The sequence below is a fragment of the Populus nigra genome, chromosome 2 (genome assembly GCF_951802175.1).
Source record: "Populus nigra chromosome 2, ddPopNigr1.1, whole genome shotgun sequence".
In the NCBI taxonomy this organism is placed as follows: Eukaryota; Viridiplantae; Streptophyta; class Magnoliopsida; order Malpighiales; family Salicaceae; genus Populus; species Populus nigra.
This window is the reverse complement of record NC_084853.1, coordinates 27,319,638-27,334,314: the sequence shown is the minus strand read 5'-3', so window position 1 is coordinate 27,334,314 and position 14,677 is coordinate 27,319,638. Positions and strand designations below refer to the sequence as shown.

The window sequence follows — 14,677 nt, the reverse complement described above, 5'->3', positions numbered from 1 at the left end:
ACAACACAGTTGAGTTGTAGGAATAGTAGTAACTACAACAATCACGAACAAGGCAATAGAGGCCCATCTTTGCCCTTTGGTGATCAACACAATGGATGATGCAGGTAGATTTGAGACGTCTGTCTGCCAGACCAGCTGATTTATCTATCCATGAGATATCAACAAGGGAAAATATACAGAAAATATTTACTAATTCAGGCAGTTGCAGGTGTTAAGCAAGTAAGGGCGGGTAGGAAGGATCAGCATTAATGGAATTCAATTTGCATGAATAGACAACATGAAGAGTTACAACAAATAGGATAAAGAAAGCCTCATCACACCCTACCTGTCAAATCAAAGACAGCCTCCTCAACAAGCTCATCCAGCAACTTTCCTTCTATTTCGTTCCCTAAGCTATCTAATTCCACTCTCATCTTATCTACCCACCCTTTCCCTACCACCATCTCCACCACCAGGCTGTTGCTGTCTCCACCGTCCCCAAATGTACATCTCACGTCACTACAAAGCCATGACTTCAACTGAGCCCACAAGTAGTCCACTATCTGGGGTTGTGCACCCTCTACCAACCAGTTTTGAACCCCACTGCAAGTCACCGCCTTTGTGCTCCTGTCTGATCCATGACCTGTGATTTCAACTAGCGCTGCATTCACAGAGTCAAATACAAGTTTCCGATTTGATCGTCTCTGTCTTCGCTTTGCCTCTAGCAAAAGCTCCTTGTCATTTAGGTTAGCATATTTGTCTCTCAATGATGGGTCTAATGGGCTTCCGGGCGAATGCCACCTGGCAAAAAATGAATCTAATTGCAGGTCGGAATCAAGGCCAGCTGTTGTTAGTAGAGTTTGGACCAAGAAAAACCAGTCCTTTTCATCTTCCTCAGCACCAGAGGGGACCGGTGAGGGAGAGGACTTTAATGGATAAGGACTAGCTGTCTCTGCACGGGAATCATCCCATGATAGGGTTCGAGCCACTGATTCTATTGGTGGTGATTTATCAATCAAGTTAGACTTGAGAGGCACCTCTATTCCTGCATTAAAGAGAGAATTCATATGATCTGGCTAGGAACTAGGTAAATGCATATGAAATTTCTCGACAAGTCCCAAAATAGGAGATATTTACCTCTGTAACCTGGCTTGATACTGCCAGAAGCCTCCAGAATTGTGTTGTCATCCTTTTCAAATGGGGGTTCCAAAACTGAGATAGGTCTTGGCTGATCCTGATCCTGATTCTCATTCATAGTCACAGGCACCAAGGGCTTTGTTACCGATACCCCTCCCTGCAAAAAAATTTACAAGATTATCAGGTCGCTTCATGGGAAGTTCAAGTTGAACAGACAATTAGAAATAAATAAAAGATATTCAGCTGGAAGAAGACAATTATGGAGTATAAATCCAGAACAAATGTATGACATTGCTACCATTACTTGAAATCTTGAAGAAATCCTGGCTTTACTTGAAATAGAATCAATAAGTAAGAAATCAAGATGTGTTTCAAGCTGCATGGCAAAAGCACGGACTGGTACTGTTTCGGTTACACATAAAAATTGATGAATTAACCAACCCAAACTCATTTTCCTAGCCCACAGGATGACTTAGCTCATACAGTCCAACCCAACTTTAATTAATTGACAAACTATAGGAGGAAGGAAGTACAGGCTGGGATTTCACTCTGTTCAATAAAAAATACAATGTTCGTGTCTCTCAGTCATGTTTTCCATAAATTATTAACTGTAGACATACCTTTGATCAATAATAACAATAGCAGCATATATGACTAGGAAAGAACAAAACAGGGCAACCATAAAGAAAGAAGATAGAACTACCTCATGGGAAACAATGCCTTGATTTGTTCCCATGCTGATAAGATCTGGATAAGCTATGCTTGCTGATCCATGTAAAACAGGAGATAAACGCTTTTCACAGCCACAGTTATTACAACATTGAGCTGCATCATCACGAACTTTTTCAGTAAGAGGAACTGGTGACCCTAGGATGGCAGACTGAGATTCATCTTTAGATTGAGCAACAGATTTATCTTTACTTGGTTTCTTGTTCCTCGAGAAAAATAAACTAGAAACTTTCCCCTTTAGAGAAGATTTCATGATCTTTGCCTTTGTCAGCTCCTTCAAAACTTCAGTTTTGCCAGTATCAGGGTGTGAAACTTCATCTTTAAGCCTGGCATCATAAACCATGGATGAGACAGGCACTGACTTGGACCTTAGAAGACTTCTAGGAGAATCAGGTGTGCTGTCTTCCTTATTTAAATGACTAGGGATGCAAGAGGTTGATCCTCTTGGTTCCTGTTCCTTATTACTAACCTCTTCCTTAGATCTCACAAATTTCTTTGCATCTGAAACTGCAAGCATCTCTCCCAAAGTGCTGGAGATTCTCCGGGCAGTTTTTTGCTCTTGAGCTCTCCCATTCAATGCCATCATGGCCCATCGTTCAGAAAGTTGCTTCTTTGCTTCTCTGCAAACAGATGACTCTGGAGAACAAGATGCACAGCTGAAGGAGGAAGAGGAATAGGGGCTATCAAACCTATTGGTGTAATCCCATAAATGCCTAGACGTCAGTGACAAGATTTCTGTATCACTGAGATTTCCCACTGCACAGTTATTTTCTGATTTGTTAACTGAACTATCATCACCAATATAGCCATTGGAATACACAGAAGAAAGACGAGTTCCATTTCTCTGGTGGCCCATCAGGTTTTCATGCATATTCCGAGTGATTTTCTTTGCCACCTCTCTTGATTCTTGACCCTCAAAATCTTCAGGTTCATCATAAAAATCTTCACAATGCAACATTCTTGGTGGCGATGATGGTGGTGAAACCAAAGCCTTAACATCATGGATCTTCCTTTGGCTAGGCTTCAATACTACTATTCGAGTGGGTTGAGCTGCATATTCATCAATCTTCTGATTGGAAAGGGCAGAAGAATATCCAAGATTACTTTTTTCCCACCCAATAGCTTGACCAGTATGGGACTGTTTCTTTGTCAGTTTATCACTCTTCTTCCCTGATCCTGCAAATCTTTCCTTCAAAGGCCTCAGAACAGTGATGCGCCTTGTCTCGGGAGATGGAGGCATGCATTGCAGATCATGCAGATGTTGAGAGAACAATGAATTTGGTTCCTGCAGAAACTTGAGGAATAAATCTTTATCGAAACCTTCCAGTGAATCTTGGAATTCCTTGGACTGGCAGCCTTTTTCATCTGTTGACAGACGTTTTGCTTCCATAAACTTCAGGCGAACAAGAGCCATCATTTTGCTTCCATTGTGATTTCCTTTCTGAGGTGAACTATCTCTCAGAATTTTCTTTTTGGATTGCTGCCAGATTTTATAGACATCTTTGTATTCACTTTGCTCCTGGCATGGGTGGCCTTCACAAGGCCTCTGCTTGTCCAAAAAACTATGATCTTCATCCCAAGACTCCACAAGTATCCCTGAGTGACTTAAAGAACACCTTGAATAACCTCTAGAGTGGCTTCTTCGTGTAGCTGCAATAGGCTGCTGATGAGGAAGGGTATCAAGTCCCATCAACTTGGCAACCAAGTTGGGGGGAGTTATGCTTAGATTCAACTTCTTTGGACAGTTCTTGGGCAATGAGTGTCTTTACAGGTGTTCCATTCGCTTTCTTATTTGAGGAGCTTCTCCTCAACTCAGATACAATCTGCAGATCAGGACACTATATTGTAGTATATTATAATGCAAGTGTTAGAAATGTAGACAAGTTCTTCAGAAAAACCTCTCTCTTCACTGGACTATGGTCAGTATTGCAAATAAAAATTTGTCGATATTTTACCATTTTATCCTCAGTCTTACCTCCAAAGAGTGCACTCAACATCCTTGCCACATCTGATTGACTACTTGAGATTGAAGAACCTGCCAAACCACCATCTCCATGTCAGCAACAGTTGGCTTGATGTATAATTTAAGATGCACAACCATCGATATGAAAATATAAACAACCAGCATGAATCCTAAACAGGACAGTTTAGAATCGAGTTAAACCATCCACAATAAGCAAATTAAAATCCTACGATGGCTGGAAAAGATGGAATGCGATGCAAGACATAATGGTAGATGACTCCTTTATATTGCTCATCGCCCCTCATAATAAATTGCGAAATGGTTCAAAAACTTAAAATCAACACCTATTAAAGCTAGGCAACAGCTACTTGTCATGAAAACGTTAAGTTTAACTAAACAGATTTGAGCAGCCTGTTTCCAGCGACCCCGTTGCTCAAATCAAAAAGATTGACCATCCTGCCCAAGCATCCTGGAAACTTGAGCCTCTCTGTTCTGAATCCCATCTATCTCAACACCTATAATAAATACCAATTGTCAGCTTATGAACTTCCTAAAAACAGAAACCCCAACTCCAGACCAAGATATCTGTTCGGAGATGTAAAAAATGATGGCAGCAAAAAATAGAAAACAAAAAAGGGTGGTTTCTAAAAAGGACGAAATCCTATCCTGTCAATGAATACGTAGGAAAGACATGAAGAAAGTAGCTGGCTGCTTCAAATCAGGCAGAACCCTCTGCAACAAAAATCAATCAGAACCAAATGACACCCAGTTTTATCAAGATTTTATGCAACTATCCCCCCCTTTTATCTCTGTTTTTGGAGTGAAAGCAAAGGAATTGGGCACAGGAACCTAAGTGAAGAAAAAAAGAAACCGTTTGATAAGAATGTAAAAAGAAATCAAAACAAAGAAGCTACCTTGACTGAAGACAAAAGACAAATCTCTCTTTCACTGCAAACAATATTCCCTCTTCTCATGTTCTGTCAATTATCACATCAACAATAAACTAAAACCAGTTCAGTCCAGGTTTTTATCCAAAAATACAGAGCCAGAGAAAAATTTTAATTTTAAAGATAATCAGCTTCCAAAAAAGCTTCCCTTTTCTTTTAGAGTAAAGGAAACAATTTAAAGGGGAAAAAGTCAAAAGGAGTTAAAAGAGGAGAGATTGAAGGAGGAGAGCAAATCGTTGAGAGCTATAAAACAGGAAAAAAAAGAGAGAAAAAGGAAAGAGTGATTGCGTGCTCTAAAAGAGCTACAGCTGACACGGTACAAAAAGGAAGAAGTACTTTTTAAGAGAGACAAAGATAGAAACCTGGTTGCCAGAATCTGACATTCCGGTGTAGCGTAACCGGAGATTCGACAGGAAGTAAGAGAAAAAAAATAGCTCTAGAGTTATGAAGTCACAGGCACGGCACGAGATTTAAGCAGAGAGGAGAGTGATAGAGATTGGTGTTTTGGTTTCTCTTTCAGAGTGGCTGCGTTTGTTTCCTCGATATTACTTTTTAAATTTTTATGGGATTGTTTGTTATTAAAAAAAATTAATTAATAAAAAAATATTTTTTTATTAATAAAAAATTTAGCTTGTTTTTCAGAAAAATATTTTTTTTATTTGGAGCGAAAATACTTTTTAAAAATTATGAAAAATTTAAAAATATCATATTATTTGTTGATTATATCAAATTTGATTCTTAAACTTTTGATTGCTATATATTTTGTTTGAATTTTTTTCTTCTTCAGATTCATCTCTTAAAATTTGATTTAATTTGATTTTTATATTAACTTTGGTTCTTATTTTTATAATTGTCATTTACTTTTCTCTTATTATTTTTTAAATTAAAATTTTTGATTTATCAAATTTGGTCCTCATTCTTTTGAGTGTTACTTATTTTATTTAAAATAATTTATGAAATTGTAATTATTATTATTTTAATTTCATCATCTTTCAATTTTTTTTCTGTTAGATTTGATCTTTATTATTTTGATTATTATTTATTTTATTTGAGATAATTTATGAAATTAGATTTTTTTCAATTCCATTCCCATTCAACTTTTTAATTTGTAAAATTTTTTCCTTATTATTTTAATAAACTTGAAAAAAAATAAAACATTAATAAGTTATTTTCCAGCTTATTTTTCATAACATAATCAAACACTAGAAAGTGTTTTCCAACTTACTTTTCATGACACTACCAAACATCGAAAAATAATTTACTTTCTCGGAATTCACTTTTCAAGAAAATCACTTAAAAAAAACTACTTTTCTACAAACAAACGGGGCCTAAGAGTGTCTTTGGTATTGTGATAGTTTTTATAGTTATAATTTAAAATAATTATTTTATAAAAAGTATTTTAATTGAGGTTGGGTTGTTAAAATATATGTTTGGTTAAAATTGTAGTTAAAATTAAGGTTAAATAAAAAATTATTTAATGTGTTTGGTTAAGAATGCTTTTGAAATTGAGTGTAAATCATGAGAAAATCAAGGCTGGATTAAATTAAAGAAAATAAACTAAACTAAAAAGAAGTGGGGGCAAAACAAATACATTTAAAGAAAACGGGGCCTAAATGCAAATAAAAATAATTATAGAGTATAAATACTCCTCTTCTCACTAAGAGTAAAATATGCAGCCATCGTAAAGATAGAAAAGAGGGAGTTTTTTATCCATTTTTACAAATCAAGAGAGAAACACTAAAATTTCAAGAACTCATCCAAGATTAAGGGTTATAGGTAGAATAAACACTGGTGGGCAAGGGATTAACAAGAAAATTTGAACAAGAAGAGAAGAGGGAAGGGCCGGCTGTCATTAGAAAAAAAAAAGAAGGGAGTTGAAGATCGAAACTTTGATTCGTATCGGGTAAGGTGTTCTAAACATGGCCTTATAAGTCATTTCAAAGTCAATTATGAATTGATGCCTGAATGTTGAATTATAGATTATAGTTCTTAGACTTGAATTGAGGAAAAAGTATGAGTTGCTAAATTAATAATTTCATGTGTTGGGTGTAAATGAAAAGGTTGACGAATCTGGACAGTTTCGTTTCTTGGCTTTTAGAGGGATTTTGGGTAAGAGGATGAAGGAATTAGGATCAGGTTCCTTCATAGAAATTGTAGTTTTGGATGTTGACTAACTAAGAAAATTGGTCTTTCTCAATTTGGAGTTATAGAACTCCAACTATGGGTCACTAATTGAGACTAGGTCATGATAGACCCTGTAGGGTAGTAGGTCTGATTCATTGATGAGCAATTTTGACTATCTTAGAGGCAGAACTAGGTTCTCCTTCCTTTAGAGAACTTGTAGCCTCATGTCTTAGCTTTCTAAAGAAACCAATCTCGCTTGAAACAGAGTTCTATAACTCTAGATATAGTTAAAACTTTAAGGAGAGGTCGGATAGCAACAGTTCAATGTCTAGACAGTAACAATTTAAATATTTGTTAACGAGCAATTTTGACTGTCTTATAGACAAAAAAAGGGATCACTATGTATTGGATAACATACATTTAGTGTATGTTAGGATCCTGATAAGGGGATCACTTTGCATCAACTCATACGGGGTGATGATGATGATACCAGTGAAATTGGTATCAGTAATGTGTTAAGCAGAAATAATCATGTTTGATCTTATAAAGTCTGGAATGGAGGTTGATAGTGGAAGAGGGAACGGTTATTAATAGTTGAACAAGGAAGAAATTCTAATGAAAACCAGAAGGGAGAAATGAACAAAATATGAATGCATGTTACTCTTTTGAAATTGTTAGATATTCGTGTTGTTATATTTATTGTGATATTCATATTTCAATAATATGCATTTTGTTTCAGGATCATCGCATGCATGATAGGAGTAGATCATAGCTTATGTTCCCTTCTTGTAAACATATATTGTAGTATATTATAATGAAAATGTTTGTATACCCTTGTATTTTGTAAACATGAAAATGTTTGTATAACTAATGTTTAAACTTGATTGAATGAACTTAACTCTGTAGTTCATATAACCATATTTCATGATTGTCTTTATATTTTTATCCATCCATTATGATATTTTGTTATATAATGTATATCATAAATATTGTGGTTGATAGGTTTGATAATATTTGTAGAATTGAAACCCAGGATGATTGGGTCGGGATTGAGTTATGAGATTTGAGTTATTAGAAGTGCAAAATAGGTTACATGTCGATAATTTGGGACCTTCCGGTATAGGGGGGACTCTGTCGAAATTTTGATAGATTTTAATACGAAAACCATTAATATATATATATATATATATATATATATATATATATATATATATATATATATATATAATCACTCTGTTGGTTGACATGAGATTGTTGTTTTTATCCCGGAATGGGGAATGTTACATTGAGGTTATAAAATAACTTAAAAGACATATATTAATATTGATGGTTTTTAATTTCAATATTGTAGATTTATCTATTGCTATTACATCATGAAATAAACAATACTTTATATAAAATATTGTTTATTGTTCCATTAAACTATCTGTAATTTCATCATGTACGAAATTCATCCGACAAGAACTATAGTTTCTATGGCTTCCTGAGCGTACAACAACATCAGGTAAAATATCATCGGAACAAATTTAGATTGCGATCAAATTCTGTAAATGTTACGTCATCATGCGATCTTTTTCTTATGCAATTATGTAGTGCCTTTAATTTATGTTAAACACTAGTTTTTTTTTTAATAAAACACAATATCTAAGAAAAAAATTTTGGATTTTTTTATTTTACTTGGTCAGACTGGTCCAACACATTTAGGTTTGGGTCAGACCGGTCTGACTATGAACAATGGAGAGCAACCTAAATGAAGGAGAAGGGGAAGGGGAAGGGGAAGAGCAGCTCGACGATGATGGATTGAGGGACGGTGGAAACGTCGGAGGCCAGTCACTCTTTACTATTCACATTGCAGAACAGTGGAGAATGTAGAAGACAACGAAGGAGAAGGAGAAGGGGAAGGGGAAGGGGAAGGGGAAGAGCAGCGCGGCGGTGGGAATGACGAAGGCTGGTGGTGAAAGGGAGTTGCTCTCAACTGATGGATGACGGTCCTTCTTTTTTTCCTCTGTTTTTGCTCTTCTCCTTCTCCTTCTCGCCTCCTGTCTTAAAAAATAAATAGGGTAGAAACGTAGCATTATGAAAAGCATGTAGAAATAGCTTCTACAAAATTGAGTTTTGAACACATTTAATGGTGGGCCCATGCATGAAAATTGTGTTATGTTTTGTAACCAAACGAGATGAAATCACAGTTAAATAAAAATGTTGCCACAAACGTTGAGCCAAACGGGCTCTAAGAAGTGAAGTGAATTCGTGTAACTGGTCAAGTCTTGGATTTATTCTCTAAAGGTTATGAGTTCGAGTTTCATAAACTTCAGGGCCACCGAAGACTTATATGGTCGTTAATTTTAGGACTCGTGGGATTAATTAAGGTGCACGCAAGTTAACCCGAATACCCACATTAATAATAAAAAAAAAGTGAAGTGTCGGACTTGAAATCAGTTTTGTTAATTTTGATTTATTTATGTGTTTCGATTTCGAAAGAGAGAGGGGGGGATAACTTAGTATTTTTTATGGCTTTATTTTATATACTACCCCTTTACGTTTTAGTATTTTTGGTTTGAGCTTCAATTTGTCTATCCTTTTCAATTTATGATCTTTATAACACACGTATAATTCGTCAAATGCACTCCTTCATTTGAAATATTTTTAAGATATTCAATTGAACTTTTTCAAGAGAATGAATTTAAATCATGAGTAACTTTTTTATAGTAAGTTTTGTATTTATGTAAAAGGAGTATAATTAAATGTATAATAATTTTTATATTTGCAATTCAAAATCAGCCATAAAAATGTATGGTATTCATACTTACATGAAAGAATGAGAAAAAAAAATAAAATTAATTTTTAATAAAAAAACGTTCTTATTAGTTTTTAGTGGGATCTATGTAATTTTTATTTTTATTTTTAAGTATCTAGCAATTATAACTTATTACCATAAAGTTTTTTCATTTATTGTTAACAATGATTTGAGAGAAATTAAAGGATAAGATACCATGAAAGGAAAGAACTTGCTAAAAGGTGAAAACTTGGAGATGGAGAAAGGGTACGAGGGCACATTCACCATTTTAATCAATAGCCGCAAAAAATATAACTTGATGGTTAAGCTATGTTACTATAAAATGCTTTTTGTAAACTCCCAGTTAATTTTTTTTGAAATATAATAATTAAAAATGGGATAAATGATGATTATAATATGTTAAAACATATATAAATAAAAGATGAAATGATTAAGGGTCCTTCGATATAAATTTATGGAACGATTCTGGGTGATAGAAATTATGATGTAATAAATGAATATAATAAAATGGGAAAGAAGAGTTAATAAGATAAAATAAGAAAGGTTTACATTTGAATATATGTATTGTCCAAAACCAGAAATGGCTACCCCGATTTAATAAAATGGTTGGACAATTTCTCGAAATAGTCAGACCGTTTTGGCTATTATTTCTCTTAAAGTTAATGGTGTAGCCAAAAAGAGAAAGAGTGTTTTCTCTTCTTATTTTTTCCTTTCACCATTGAAGAGTTAGAGAAGTGATAGATAGGAGTGAAAAGAAAGGGTTTTGAGAGAGAAAATATCAACACTAGAAATGAAGAAAAACCAAAGAGATGGAATATTGAGTTAGAGAGAGTGTGAAAAAATAAAAGGAAAAAGGGGAGGGATGTGGAAATTTTTGACTGGTTGAAACTCAAAGTTAATAATATTACTTGGTAAGGAGTTTTAAACCTAACCTAGCAAACTTACATGAAAAAGGAAAGTAATTGAGGTTGAATTCATGAATTTTATGTTAGGTTTTATAGTAGAAATTTGAGGGATATGCAAATTTATTGTAGATTGAGTCAATTATGTTAGATTATATTGTGAAGGGTGCTAAATTCAGAAGAAATAATGAAGAAAACTATGGTGTTCTTAAGGGCTCAATTGTCGGCCAATAAGGGACCAAATTGCATGCGATGAATTTGTATTTATTCAACCATAATGATGATATATTAGTGTATGTATGAAGAGAATGAATACATAATGTGTTCTATATGAGATAAATTAAAGAGAATTTACATCTTTTTTTGTTATATATGTTTCGACAAAATGGGAGTAATGATGAAAGTTGGGATTTATGAATGTAAAATGGTTTAAAATTTGTATGAATTAATGATGAATGTGTTAAGGAATGAATGAATTCTTCGTGTCTTTTTTGGAAGGAAATGAAAGTCCAATGTAAGTTGAATCATAAACGATGGTTAAGTTGAAAGAAAACAACTTGGTATATTATTACATGAAATGTACATGGAATGAAAAATTATGTGGTATACTTATGGATTTAGGGGAGGCCACGAGAGTTGTGCGACAACAAAGAGGTATTATGGTTTAAAATTTGTATAAATTAATGATGAATGTGTTAAAGAAGAGTGGATTCTTTATGTCTTTCAAAAGGAAATAAAAGTTCAATGTAAGTTGAATTATAAATGATGGTTAAGTTGAAAGAAAACAACTTACTATATTATTATGTGAAATGCATATGGAATGAAAATAATATGTTATACTTGTGGATCTAGGGGAGGCCATATGAGTTGTGCAATAGCAAAGAGGTGTTACCAGAACTTTGACAACAGGTAGGTTTCAAATACTTTAAAACTTTTATTTACCATGTTTATTATACTAGATATTGCAATTATAGATAAGTATTGTGAATTCAATTATGGATTAAAAATGTGAGGAACTAGATTTCCCAGTAATGGGATTAGTGCCCAGTAATGGGCAAAGAAACTAGTTTTCCTAGTGATGGAACTAGTGCCTGGTAATAGACTAAGGAACTAGTTTCCCTGTGATGGGACAAGTGCCTAGTAATGGGGCGAAGAAAATAGAAATCTAGTGAAGGGTTTATTGCTCAGAAATAGACAGAGAGATTAGTCTTTCAATAATGAGATATTTTTGGATAAGGGTAATGTGACTAAATGCCGGAAGATGTAAAATTATGCTCGAAAAAAGGGTTAATAGTAATGAGTCAAGATGACCCGGGGTTTAAGTTGAATTAGAAGGAATTTGACTAATTTATTAAAAGGGAACTAATTGAAATAGATAAAATATAGTAGAATTTCATAATTAAATGGTATTCTTATTTAATTAATTTATGTAACAGCTTGATTTTATTATGTGATAATTAATTTCAGGTACCTCTCATTAATGAGTGTAATGATATGGTTTTTTTTAGGAATACTTTTTCTAAGATTTTATTAACATGTAATCAGTAATCCTTTGTATTATAATTTGGGAATGTAATTAATATTAACCTTGTTGCAGGACATATTACTATACTTAGACATCTTTGTAGATTTCTAATATTTTATTAGTTCTTTTGTTTTATTAAAATTACAAAAGCATGTGGTTATATTGCGCCATTCTCATATGAATTGATTATGTGTGCATATATATGTATATCATCTGCAAGAAATATAATAATGGACTATGATGAATGAAACATTGAAAGTTAAGGTTAGAAGGTATTCTAATATGATGACGAGATGAGTCCAAAATGACTGGACAACCTTTGAGATGTGCATTAATAAGAATTGATGTGAAACATGAATTAGTTGATAACTTGGGATCTTCTAGTATAAGGGAGATTCTGCCAAAATTTTGATAGAAATATCATCAATTTCATGAGGAATATATGGAATATTCAAAACTAGAAAATGATAAACAAAATGATAACGTAAGGTTCTGGCTTAATCCAGTTCACCATTCAAAAAAACAAATTTCCTAAATACATGGAATTACTATGAAGAAATCATATAATGATTGTATGTAAATATTGGGGATGTTACAATTGGTATCAGAGCCTTGTTATAGGTTCAGGATTTATCATAAAAATTGATATATGTTAAAATTATTTTAGGATGGTTCGTACAAGGCATGGTACGAGAACAGATCCCTCTTCAGTGCAGAGGAGGATTCAAAATATAGATCTTGAGAAGAGTTAGGAGGAAGACCCTTTGGAAGATATTGCCTCTTATATGCCATCAATCGCTATTTAGTCGAGACAATAAGAGTCATTTAGGCTCCAAGATGATACCACCTCTAGATAGGCTGGAGTATCACAACACATATAGTAAGGGTAGTGGTCGATACCATGAATAATGCATCAACCCTTATAACCCTAATATCTTCAGCAGTGCCAGCAGCTCCAATGGTCACAACACCAATGGATAATGTGGTTGCCTTAGTGCAGATAGTGAAAAGTATGAGGAAGATGGGTGTGAACCTTTTATAGGGGATCAAGATACAAAAATTACAGGTAGATGAATTAGGAAAGAGGAGAAGACCTAATTTAAGATAAGGATGCTATGAGTTGAGACTGGACTATGCCACTTAATTTTTATTAGATAGAGCGTACTCTTGGTGGGAGACCGTACAATCGATGAGGGCTATGGAGTTAAATCGATGAGGGCTATGGAGTTATGGACCTGGAGTGATTCTAAAGCAGATTTTGAAAATTAGTTCTACTCCATATATCATCATAAGATGAAAGAATAAGAATTTTTAGCTTTAAAGCAAGGGAATATGTTTGTCTTGGAGTATGAAAGGAGGTTCTATGACCTCTCCATGTTTTCCTCATATCATGTTCCTACAAAACAACACATGATAAAGAGATTTTAGGATTGGTTAAGATTGGATTTGAAACAGGGATTGATTGCACTGCAATTTGAGATGATGAGAGACTTGGTTGAAGTAGCTCAAGCATTAGAGGCATGTATAGTATTGGGTTAACAAGGCCAATCTAGTGATAGGAAAAGAAAGGAGTTTGATTACTCTTTGGGTAAACCTCCCAGACCTTTTTTTTAAGAAGGGAAAATAAGGGTAGTTTGACCAATATAAGAAGAGGGGAGGAGAGTCTAGTCAAGAAAAAATAGCTTATAGGCCTTTTTAGAGTATAAGTGGAGAGTCGACTTATATTAAGGGTGTTCTGCTGGAGGGACTTTGGAGCAATATAAAAAGAGCCTCAGAGTCTAGTTAAGAAAAAATAGCTTATAGACCCTTTTAGAGTATAAGTAAAGAGTTGACTTATATTAAGGGTGTTCTGCTGGAGGGACTTTGGAGCAATCTAAGAAGAGGGGAAGAGAGTCTAGTTAAGAAAAAATAGCTTATAGGCCTTTTTAGAGTACAATTGGAGAGTTGACTTATATTAAAGGTGTTCTGCTAGAGGGACTTTGGAGCAAAAGACCATTACCTATCCTCACTGTTTCAGGTGTGAGCAGAGGCATCTGGATGATTGTTCTGCATTGCCAGGGCAATGCTGCATTTATAGGTAGGATGAATATAGATGGCGGAACTGCCCTTATTTGGGTCATAAATGTTACTATTATGAAGGGTAGAGATATTTTAAGAAGGATTGCCCTTAGAGAGTTGATTATGTCCAGTGATAGGGACAACAATCACATAGTTATTAAGAGTCAATCATAGTGAATAAACCCATCAGACTAGTGCAATCGAGAACCAGTAGTAATCAAGGCCGACCTCGAAGACATGGGGAGAGGATCTAGAGTAAAGTCTTCCATATGACCTAAGAGGATGTACGGGTTGCCACGAATGTAGTAATAGGTGCTTTATTTTTAGAAAGTCAATATGTATATGTTTTGATCGATCCTGGTGCTACACTTTATTGTGGCAAGACAAATTGAAAATAAACTGAAAATGCAACAAACTAAATTGAAAAAAAAAAGATTTCTAATTAGTACACCTTTAGGGGGATGATGTACTTGTGGGTTGTATGTATAAGAGTGTTACGGTTATTACTGAGGGACA

At 34.4% G+C, this 14,677-nt stretch overlaps 1 pseudogene; it reads right to left on the bottom strand.

Moving 5' to 3' along the window:
* Window positions 1-245: 245 nt before the first annotated feature.
* Window positions 246-5,138, bottom strand: LOC133682901 (uncharacterized; annotated as a pseudogene).
* Between the last annotated feature and the right edge of the window lie 9,539 nt (window positions 5,139-14,677).